Source organism: Strongylocentrotus purpuratus, unplaced genomic scaffold (genome assembly GCF_000002235.5).
Source record: "Strongylocentrotus purpuratus isolate Spur 01 unplaced genomic scaffold, Spur_5.0 spur5_contig_838, whole genome shotgun sequence".
Taxonomy (NCBI): Eukaryota; Metazoa; Echinodermata; class Echinoidea; order Camarodonta; family Strongylocentrotidae; genus Strongylocentrotus; species Strongylocentrotus purpuratus.
The window spans coordinates 1776884-1789039 of NW_022145544.1; the positions used below are offsets into that span (position 1 = coordinate 1776884).

Below are 12156 nucleotides of genomic sequence, written 5' to 3' on the forward strand. Positions count from 1 at the left end.
CCGCCTATTCAGTGGCTGGCTGAGTCGTTGCGAAATTTTTAATTTTCAAATTTTCAACCCCCCCCCCCCTCAAAAAATTCCTGCGTTTGCCCCCGCCCCTTGGATGGGACCTATTAATTAAAGTGTGGGGCTTGGGTTAATTTGGATACTTTGTGTAACCATAAATAATTACTACCTTTTTAGATTTAATTGAATAGCAATTTATTTTGTTGAAAGATAGTTTGAAGTAGTCACAAAAAATACAAATGAGCAACTAACAAATTTACACTTTAATTGATATCATTGTGACAGGATACATAATTTTAACATTACAGGACAGGGAATGGATGGGTATACTGTACGTACAGTACGTACACGTGTGTGTGTAACACATTCTGGTCTTTTGTGTGTAAATCCAGCAGAAGGTATATGATACTTGTACGTTTAGCTAGCTGCCCTGCCCGGCCAGGCCAGGCAAGGGAAAAGCAATGTTGTCCGAGTTGTGAGACCCCAGAAAAAGACATAATTTTCTAGGACATAGGAACCATAGGACTACGAGGATGGTTGATGTGGACATGGTATGTGTTTAACAAAGAATTAAAGAGGAAAAAAAAGAAGAAAAGGTTGAAGCCGTGAAGGTCAATTCGAGAGAGAGAGAGAGAGAGAGAGAGGTTAGGCAGAATGATAATTGATAGACCGCGCGCAACACCTAATCCTATACCTTTCCAATGCAAATGGTCGTGGTAGGATCGCGGACTTGGGCGTGGTGTGGTGCATGCCTGGTGGTGGGCTTTTGGGCGTTTGTTCAGAAACCTATCCAAAATTTGTCCCGTAACTCCGGCCTGGAGATACCCTAAAACATACCAAAAATGAAGTAAATATTCATTAAATCTTAATGTCCAAATAAAGGGCGCTAGTGTAGTTCCGTATCCGTTTTTTTTAGCAGTTTAATATCGATTCTTAGCAAAGGAATTTTAGCCCAATTTTTTACTGATTTTAATCATAATCATATATTGCATTTTCCACCTGAATTTAGATCGCATCCGACATCGGGAAGCCTCCGTTTAGGGCTTCGATGTCGACGTCGTCGCTTAGTACGGTCTCCGCGCTATAGCTCTGCAACTCAAACTGAAGCTATCATATCAGTCTAAAATTATGCAAACTTTGTGTATGCTTTATGGTATCGTGCATGTGCGTAATACCATAAACTATACGCGAAGCTTGCATTATTTTAAATTATTTTTCAATGTTTTTGGCTATCAAATGCTCAAAAAAAATTCATGCTTGGGATTATTTTGTCATTTGGAGTTGTTGTAGACCATGTTTGTTGATATTTAGTGCCTTTTCATGACTTTGAAATTAATAATAATGGTCTAAGAGAAGAGGCAAAACATGCGGGCCGCCATCTTTGATTATACATGTAATGTAGGCATGCCACATGCATTTATTGATCGGCGATCGGAAATTATTATCCGATCATCCCTGATCGGCTCAAGATCGACCCTCGATCTGATGATCGGTTACAGGCCTAATTATTTACCTCGTTCCCCATACGTTGATACCGAGATCGTTCGAGCATCATCATTTTTCTGGATAATTCTAACCTGTTAATTTGAGTTTTAGCAGCCATAGCGTCTAAAAAATGTGTTCTTAAACAGTAATTTTGGCTGATTTTGTATAATTTGTGAAATATTGTGATTTATTTGTATGTATTCTTGACATGTTTATCTATCGGTTGATGTTAGTTTTTCCAAGTGCGAGTGTGTGCAAGGCATGTGCGAGAAGAGATTATTGCACATGCGATGAAATGTTGCTTATGAATGTAAGCTGCCTCATGAATTATACATGATTTTATGCATGTGGTGTAGCTCAATGCAGAAGTGTTAAACTCTGTACACAGGGCATGGGATGCAAACCGTTGTGTAACCCTAACCCTTAAAGATAAAGATCAGTTCTGGTCATGAGAAAGAAACATTGTGGAATCGATCAGAAAAGGTTGAAGTATTGGTGTGTACTGCAAGGTTCTGGAATCATCAAAATGATAAGAAATTTGGCCCAGTCTTGGTAAAGTTACAAGCACCGTACACGGAAAGATAAATATGGGACTACGCACACGTGCGGGACATGTGCGTTATATCTATCAGGTCCAAATAGATATACTAATTTACCAAATATATCAATAAGTAGGCGGCTTCTTGTCAAAATTTGTATGACCACGTATTAGTCAAACAAATTCTTTCACATGATTGGTAATAAGAGCTTCCATTTCATTTTTTGAAAGGAAGGTGTTTCCAAAACTGGTCTTTACCTTTAACCTAACCCTAAACATGCAAAACTGACCGTTTTTGTAGCTGGGTTGAGTTGGCCCCTGGTCGGAGTTAGCCCAACTCCAGATTGCACGCATCCCTATGCAGTTTACGTGCATGGCGTGCTCATACAATATTGGTCAATGTTTTTATTACCAAATTGAGATTCTAACCTTTACCGCTCGTGATCTTGAAAGGGCCACTCTAACCCAACTAACATAGCCTTTCAAAACATGAATACACCTCTACTTATTAATATTCCAGCCTCTGATTTTTCAGAAAATGTTTAAATTGACCAAAAATGATAACAACCATCCATTTTTCACAGATCTCACGCTTGCTGGGCTACGCCCCTCGAAAAAAGGTAATACGGTCGAGTGGCTTGATGACGCATCACGGGCATGTCTGATTTGTCCTACAACTAAGGATCTTACAATCTCATTGTCATTCATAAATGAAACGTACTGGGATTATCACAACTACATATTATTTTTCAGATGAATGTGTTTTTTTTTCCAATTAATATCATAGTTTGCATTTTTAAAGACATTTTAATGCCTAAATCACCCTCCTTTTCAACCAGAGAGGCTCCTGCTGTGACGTCATAAACAGTTGCGCAATACAGCTCCAAAACTGGGCCTTTTCTGAGCGTTCTGAGTTTGACCCTTGAAGGTGATACTCATTAAATGAGGTTTCATATGAAAGAACAGGTTTTTCTCCATATTCCCCAAAGGGGCTCAACTCAGAACTCTAAAAATATCTTGATCAAAACAGCGATTTAAACATCGTTTCCATCGTAGCTCAGAAATTCACCACTTTCATGAATTAAGACCCCGAAGCTTTAGTTGGGCGAACTCTAGGGAGCTCAAATGCCGAAGGCATCGGAGCTCCAGAGCCTGTTTATGAAAACGATTCAAACAGCTGGTTGGGTCCAAGATGGCGGCTCGCTTGTTTTGCCTCTTCTCTTAGACTAATATTATCAATTTCAAAAAGTCATGATTGGCATTTGATATTCAACAAACAAGGTCTACAACAACTCCAAATGACACAATAATCCCAGCTATGCATGTTGTTTAGTATTTGATAGCCAAAAACTTGAACATTTTCAGCATTAAAAAAAAAAAAAAAAATCCCAATCAACTTCACTGATCTGCAATCAGAATTTATTATCCAATGTCACCTGATCGGCCAATGATCGGGTTAGTAAAATGGAAAGTTTCTTTTAAAACTTGACGATTCACATTCAATTTCATAAGGAAAATGTATTAATATCATTCATAATGAGCATAAGGGTTTTAAACTCTCCTTTTATTTGTTACCATCAGCTGTATTGTTGATATTACAGGCAAACACTTCTCTAAAGTCACTTAGCTAAGTGTTATCTAGAACTCAGATAACATCATGTATCGACAAGATAACTTACCCCTCTGAAACAATTGAGTGATGTCATCTTCGTTGGTTTGCTGCTAGATGTGAATGATAATCCGACTTGTTAAATCCAAATCATATGTCCACGGTAGAATATTAGAATGGCAGAACTACAGAAATGTATGATTATAGTTTAATCAATTTGATGATGGAGTCATGCAGTTAAATTCGCTTCTACAAACAACTTATTATATCACTCGGTCTGATTGTCAAAGAGCGGTCCCCCTTAATTCCATCCCCTGCTGTGGCAGTCCATACATGTCCTAATGGTCAGATATGATCATCATTACTGTATAAACAATACGAGGAGAGCCTCTCCAATTCTCCAGATGAGAGTGACAGTGAGCGAGAGGGGGAGGAGGGAGGAGACGCTATCCTGTTATGAATGGGAAAGCACTTTATTCCGCAGGATGGATTTAGGTGGTGATTAATTTGGGATCAGGTTGGTTGGACGAGAGAGTGTCTTCCAAAGTATCGTCTGTGTGCATGATGATGGTGTTGACAAGAAAGTCTAAAGTGTGTGTAAGGTGTTATTAATGGGGGAAGGAAGCAGGAGATACACAGGGTTTGCAGCCATGTAATTTAATTTGTTTTGTTTATAGCTATTTGTGAAGTGTGGATGTAGATGATTTCTACTTTCTAGGCATAATTCCATATTATCAACAGGAAAATCAACAAAATTATTAATCAATACTTTATTTGCAATATTAGGGCCTTATGTATAGATTTTTTTCTCTCTCTCCAGAAGTATCAGGAGCCAACTTAGAATTAAAATTGTTTAGGTACTAATTTGTATGGATCGAACTGTGGTAGAAGCATATACCACCCCCACCCCCTTCCATGTCAACAATTGACCTCTTCAAAGGCATTTTAGAGCTACACTGCTCCTATTGTTGTTTTTTTTTGGGGGGGGGGTTTGGAATTCTTTTTTTTAGAATGAAAAAAAAAAAAAAAAAAAGACAATGGAGATATATAACATGTGAGAAGATCTTGCTTTAACTTCACATTAGCAAACAGAGTTCATGGGATTGAAAATAAATTTTTTACATTCATCAAAGTTAATTGATTTCACATTGATGAGTGCACTGTTCGAAGCAATTAGTATGTGGTATATAATACATGAGTGTGAAAGCAGATGTTAAGTTCAGAATTCAATGTACCGGTACTGGGTAATCCATTTCCATCATTTTCTACCACATCTACAATGTACATCTAGGCCTTCATGTCCCCATTTCTTATAGAAAGCCTGCACATGCCCCATCAATTACTCTCTCATAAGGCAGGGGGCTGGTATCGCAAAATCCATTTTGCTGTGCGGATTACTGAGGAATTCATGTAGTACATCATAACATGAAGCCAGGGTATTCAACTTTATTGCTGAATTAATGTAGGGTGCCTCAGGGAGTGTGACACTAATTTACTCCTACATTGAAAGCAAGGCAATGTTGACAAATGGGAGAGGCATGCTGGTGTAATCCTTTTAACTCTTGTTGATAGCTTTTGTCTAGCTTTCAGGCTTTTGTTCATGGATATGGGGAAATTGTGTGGTTCACTGTTCGTGTCGTTTGTGAGAAGAAAAACGTTTTACATCAATATTGAAATGTAGTGGACTAATGGTCAAAGGGTCTAGAGACCCCTCCTTATCTTGCTGAATTATATTGTTTGAAAATGCAATAATGCATACATATATATTTGTTGGATTCTCTGTATCAATCTGTAAAGTAATAAAAGAGATTTGGAAAGAAAGACATGTTTCATGAAGCATCTAAATATGTGAAAAATTGTACAAATTGGAAGTGGCATAATGTATCTTTGAATTTAAAGAAAAAATGTTTCAACATCTTGAGTAGATTTTTGACTGGTCAGTGCACCAATGTCCATTACCCAAATATGCTGACACTAACACAGTCCCTTGGCAGGTGCATACATGTTGTATCCATTGCATTCCTATACCCAAGCTCATACATTCCATACATGTCACCATTTGTGTTGATGGATAGTCTAAATCTGCAGACCCATGTAAGGGGAATGTTATTATAGGGCTACAATTTGTGTGTAGCATGTGCTGCTGAAAGTGATACATAGTTTATTCTTGTATTTGATCTGTTTATTCAAGCCAGTATGCTTCTAAATTTTTCAGCTGTTTTCATGCACAATGTATAATGTAGCTATCCAATCCAACCGATTGCATGGAGTGGATGGAAATTAAATCTGGAATACCGAGAGGAGCAATAAATGACTCATACTTGGGCTAATGTTAACTGTGATTCATTAGAGTCAAATGTGGGGGAAAGATATTTTGAACCAACAGCAATTGATTGTCTGTTTTTAAAGAAACAGTATTTTATCTCTTGAAAGCCGCTTTACATAGTATAACGATTGTTTTAATTACTTTCTTTTTTATCTTGAATGCAGGAAGTGAAAAGGACACCTAAGGCAGTTTTGGCAGAGCCCAGTTGAAACACTTGAAAATGTAACTCAACAAGTTTTAACAGCTGAATATGGATTTCTCTGACATCTCCTTTTTAGGTAAATAGTTAATTTAGATTTTTTTTTAGAGATACCTGATGGTGAATGAGTAGGAAATGCTTTATGTGGAACTTTTAAAGATGTAGATTTCATGCAACTTGTGTTGTTGTGATTATACATTTAGGATGTATTTGAACTAAACTTACATTCTCTCAACCATGTATGAAAAAAGACATGTAATGTACATTTGTAATGGTGTCCCAACTCGCAAGGACGTTAATATTACGATGTAGCATACAGGTACCATACCTGCCAACCACCCCGATTTAGACGGAGTTTCTCCGCATTTTTCATACCAACTCCGAATTCCGAGTGCATGCCTCAAAACTCTGATTTTTTTTTTTTTTTGATTTTTTTTTTTTTTTAGTAATTTTTTTTAATAATTTTTTTTTTTTTTTTTTTTAATAATTTTTTTTTGATTTAATATTTTGTGTGTGCGTCCGCCATTTTCAATGGCAAAATGTCCATTCTGTCCCGTAAACTATCCTACAAGCATCTCTCATCAGCAATTTGGGGATGTTTATTCATACCTGCGTATAGCCCACGTGTATTTATATTACATGTGCAGTTGATACGCCGTGCATAAACACTGTATACATTGGCGTGTTTTCTTAATTGCTTGTGCGATGACTGCGATCGTGGAAGCTTGTTATTTACCGGACTTCCTCGGATTTATTTTGGATTACTACTACTATATACCTTTGCAAAATAGGGCTCCTAACTGAGGTGGGTAGTGAAACATGTAGTTTTGTGAGTGTTCACATTTCAAAAATTGTTTATGTGTGGGGCGAAAAGGTTGAAGGAAAAGGCCCATTTGCACCATTAAAATGGAGAGAAAAAAAAATAGACCCTAAAGTCCTGTGTACCCCCCCCCCCCCCCCCCCCCCCCCCCCAATCTATGGGCTACTACCCCGATCCTTCGGTGGTTCGCAACCTCGTAGTCCATCCAGAAAAATTTACTCCTAATTTCTCTTGTCTCAGGTTGGCAGGTATGAGGTACCTTAAAAATATCCCTACCGCCCGATGATGTTAACCTATTTGTTGAGGCTAGCTGATTGTTCTGACAGTAGAGTTCCCTTCTTCTGTAACCTCCATTTTCATATTTTCTCCCTTTCAAAATCTATTCTGTGACTATGCTTCATTCTTTTAACTCTACTGGAAAGACGATCGTAAAGCAGCCACTGATCATTCAGATTATGAGAGCTGAGGGCTTTTTTTGTTTACATGACAATTGGTTGTTTTAATATGTCCTTGCAAAAAGACATTGATATACTGACAATGCAAGTTAGAGCTAAATCATGAGTTTACATAATTTTTTTTTTTTTTTTTTTTTTTTTTTTTTTTTTACTTCAGTTGGTATTCTCTATCATTCTTCTTAAAAAAAACTCTGTTGAGCAGGATTATGAGTTTATTATTAAAAAAAAACTTTTAAAATGCTTAAATATCCCAAGTTTCAGGAAAATAAAGTATTCTCATGTGGCACAATTTTTTTTTAAAACCCTACTTTTAGGTCAATGATGGAAGAGCATACTATTCATGTATTACTGGCTATGAGGCGATTGAATGTGCTGGAAGACCAAAAGAACCATGAACTTGTTTGGTAAGAATGAATTCTCTTATTTTTGATGTGGGTAGTGGTAACAAGACTTCCTGAGAACTCTATTTAATCTTTGTTCACAATATGATTTCAATATATGACAGAGAGACCTTTACCAGAAACAGAGTAACCTTTAAAGTAATGGTAACTCATTTTGTTCCATATCAAATCACAACTGTGAAAATGAAAAACATTCAACCAAATCAGGTTTTTCTATAAGACATCACAGGGTAAATATCTCAATATGAACATGTATTAGTAAGAATATGACATCGTAAATCCATTGCCCAATGATGTAAATGACAATCTTGAGGCTAGCTGGTGATTCTAACGGCAAATTCCCTTATTTTCTTCATCTTTTCTGCACTCAGCTATATTCTACCTGTATTTTCTGACTTCCTTGTCGGTATTCTTCTCTTTTCTTAGTCTTTGCTGAAAGGATTGCTCTCAAAAACAGCTGATGATTTTCAGATTATGAGAGCTGAGGGCATTGGTTGCAAATCTGTAGTTCAGCTTTGTACATTCATTGAAGCAAGTACATTTTGTGTGTGCTTCCAGTTGGCGTAAACTACGTGGAAATGCAGGTTACCTGATTTTTCCCAATCACTCCTTTCTGTCTCATCTAGATGATTGGCTGCCTTCACCATGCCGGGGGATGGAGCCAAGAGATGAAAACTCCAGGATGAGGATGTGAGAGGAGACGATACAACATCACATCGATGACGCTGTGAAGTCATCAGGAATATGAGGATCTACATTGCAGTGTAAGATGGTTGGCATGGCTTTACATTTGATTAAATGTTTATAAATATCTTTCAAAAATTGATAAAAAGTATATTATATTTCCAGGATAATGCATTTTCCCCACATTACCTTTATCTTTATTCCGTATAGAGTGAAACAGAGTAAATCTGGTGTCCATTTATAGTACTAGGCCCTGTAAGACTATTTGTATTCTTCCTGAATTAAATGAGATTAATTCAAAGGTAAGCTAATTCAATTGCTTGGATAGATGCAACAGTTGCCCCCCCCCCCCCCATTGTTGGCTTCAGTTGTCCATGACAACTATGGGCCAGGGGAACCGTATTGTACATGGATTCATACTGTCTGCTGGACTTTCAACTCTGCTGTACTTTTATTTAGGTAATAATTATATATTTTGTGCCCAATGATGTAAATGACAATATTGAGGCTAGCTGGTGATTCTAACAGCAAAGTCCCTTTCTTTCCTTATTTTCTCTGAACTCAGCTACTTTCTTTCTCCATTCTCTGACTTGCCTGTCAGTATTCTTTACTTCTCTTAGTCTTTTGCTGAAAGGATTGCCTTAGAGCAGCTGATGATTTTCAGATTATGAGAGCTGAGGGCATTAGTGGTGATTAATCCGTAGTTTAGCTTTAGACATTCATTGAAGCAAATAAAGTCTATTGTTTCCACTATAGCACTTACTACTAGACAATTCAGATTATCACATTTTCATAAGCTCTTCTCTTCTGTCTCATCTAGATGATTGGTTGCCTTCACCATGCCAGAGGATGGCGCCAAGAGAAGACACAACATCACATCAATGACTCTGTGAAGTCATCAGCAATATGAGGATCTACATTGCAGAGTAAGATGATTGGCATGGTTTTACATTTGATTAAATGTTATTTATAAAGTTCATTCCAAAATTGATAAAGAATATGACATTTTTAATATTTTATCTCAAGTATAATGCATTTCCCCCCACATTACCTTTATCTTTATTACGTATAGAGTGAAACAGAGTAAATCTGGTGTCCATTTATAGTACTAGGCAATGTAAGACTATTTGTATTCTTCCTGAATTAAATGAAAATAAAGAAATAGTAATCAAAGACAAGCTTGTCCATGACAAATAAGAGGAACCATATTGTACATGTATTCATACTTTCTGATTGACACAATTTTCAACTCCGCTATATATTTAGGTTATAATTATACATTTTGTGCCCAATGATGTAAATGACAATCTTGAGGCTAGCTGGTGATTCTAACAGCAAAGTCCCTTATTTTCTTTATCTTTTCTTCACTCAGCTACATTCTTTCTGTATTTTCTGATTTCCCTGTCTGTATTCTTCCCTTCTCTTAGTCTTTGCTGAAAGGATTGCTCTATCTCAAAAGCAGCTGATGATTTTCAGATTATGAGAGCTGAGGGCATTGGTAGTGATTAATCTGTAGTTTAGCTTTGAACATTCATTGAAGCAAATAAAGTCGCTTGCTTCCACTTTAGCTACATTAGCTACATGGAAATGCAGGTTACAAATTTTCCCAATCACTTCCATCTGTCTCATCTAGATGATTGGCTGCCTTCATCATGCCGGGGCATGGAGCCGAGAGATGAAAACTCCTCAATGGAGATGTGAGAGAAGACACAACATCACATCAATGGCAACTCTGTGGAGTCATTGGGAATATGAAGATCTACATTGCAGGGTAAGATGGTTGGCATGGCTTTACATTTGATTTGCTGTTTATCAAGTTCATCCTAGAATTGAAATTGGAGTATGAAATTTCTATATATATCTCAAGGATAATGCATTTCCCTCCACATTACCTTTATCTTTATTCCGTATAGAAAGAAACACAGTAAATCTGCTGGCCTAGTAAGACTATTTTTATTCTTCCTGAATTAAATGAAAGTAATGAAATTGCAATCAAGGACAAGCTAATTGCTTGGATAGATGTACCCCCCCCCCCCCCCCCCGATTGATGCCTTCAGTTGTCCATGACATACAGGAGGTACCATATTGTACATGTATTCATACTGTCTGATCGACACAATTTTCAACTCCGCTATATATTTAGGTTGTAATTATACATTTTGTGCCCAATGATGTAAATGACAATCTTGAGGCTAGCTGGTGATTCTAACAGCAAAGTCCCTTTCTTTCTATATACTCTCTGAACTCAGCTACATTCTACCTGTATTTTCTGATTTCCCTTTCTGTATTCTTCCCTTCTTAGTCTTTGCTGAAAGGATTGCCTTTGAGCAGCTAATGATTTTCAGATTATGAGAGCTGAGGGCATTTAGACACAGACATTTCATGAAGTGAAAAAACTTTCTTGCGTTCAGGAAATCTCACTTTTGGTTCAAAATTGAATGTTCATTGTATTTTATTTGTTTTTTCCCCTGTAGATGCTGTACAGCATTTGGATTAGCTGTTCCCCCCGTCTCAGTTGCCTAAGGTTAGTAAACCATGGGCTATCAAGTTGCATTTTCTGTCAACTCAACTCATACAAAGAAGTGTATATTTACAATTAATCTGACATTTTCAAATTGAGGGGGGGGGGGGGGGGTTGTACCCGTTATGCAATTCTGAATGTAGAAGTATATTGTTTTCCTGATCCATACAAAAATATTCTGGATGTTTTATATTTCACTTCATTCTTTATTTATTTTTTAAAATATGCAAACACTAAAATATATACAAAGCATTTCAAGGTAAAATGGGGTGTGTATGTTGTGAGGCAATGTTTTAATCACGAATAGATATCTTATTAATTATACAACAGCAATATTCTTCTGATTCTGTTAATGCTGGTGACAGAAAATCATGAAGTATGGAGACTGCCCTGTGATGACAAAAGATGCCTTATTCAGAAACTGGGGTGTGAACATCCCATCATACACCTTTCTTACATTCTAATGCTACTCTTCTCCTGCTCTTGTTTCTCTTTTCTTTCCTTTCCTTATTTTCCCTCTCATTCTCTATGGGATGTTTGCAGTTTGAACCAGTTTGGTGAGAATCAATGTCTGAGGGCACATTTTGCAAACCAATTTCGAAATGGACTTATGTGCATTACGAAATATTGTAATGTGGTTATTGTAGGGACATCACTCATATTATGTTGCGACTTATGTGGTGAGATTTTAGGTATTATATAAGTCACATGAGATATCTTTGACGTTTCGTTATTTGATCATTAAATTATTTTTATTTTTCTCTCTGTCCAAAGCTTGGTCAACATCGCTGGTTCATCAGATCTGATTCAAAAGAACTGGAGGGCATTTTAAAGCTATCTGTGAGAAAATGCAAGTGGACTTATAACTCAACTGAAGACATCTAGAGGACGGCCCCAGTGCTGTAGGAATTTTAGACCTACAGCTAGTAAACAATACAACTTTTAATTTCAATTTTGCCGCTGTAAGTTGCATGGGACATACCCAAAAGTAGGGAGACTCACTCGAGTGAAAACCTGAATAACTCACTGGCATTTTGATAGTGAGCATTTGCCAAAACCAATCTTTGAGGTTTTTCATGCTTATAAGTGATTGCTTTCCAATTCCAATGAAA

General features: G+C 37.0%; 1 long non-coding RNA gene across 3 annotated transcripts; it reads left to right on the forward strand.

The window, feature by feature from the left end:
- The first annotated feature begins 444 nt into the window (after positions 1 to 444).
- On the forward strand, positions 445 to 12156 carry LOC115924576. 3 transcript variants are annotated; one of them, XR_004064369.1, is made up of 7 exons: positions 445 to 557; positions 6129 to 6242; positions 7753 to 7842; positions 8466 to 8603; positions 9344 to 9449; positions 10157 to 10294; positions 10998 to 12156. It is a non-coding gene; the product is annotated as an uncharacterized LOC115924576 (long non-coding RNA). The 3 variants fall into 3 exon arrangements; XR_004064370.1 differs by having other exon boundaries at positions 11009 to 12156; XR_004064372.1 differs by lacking the exon at positions 9344 to 9449.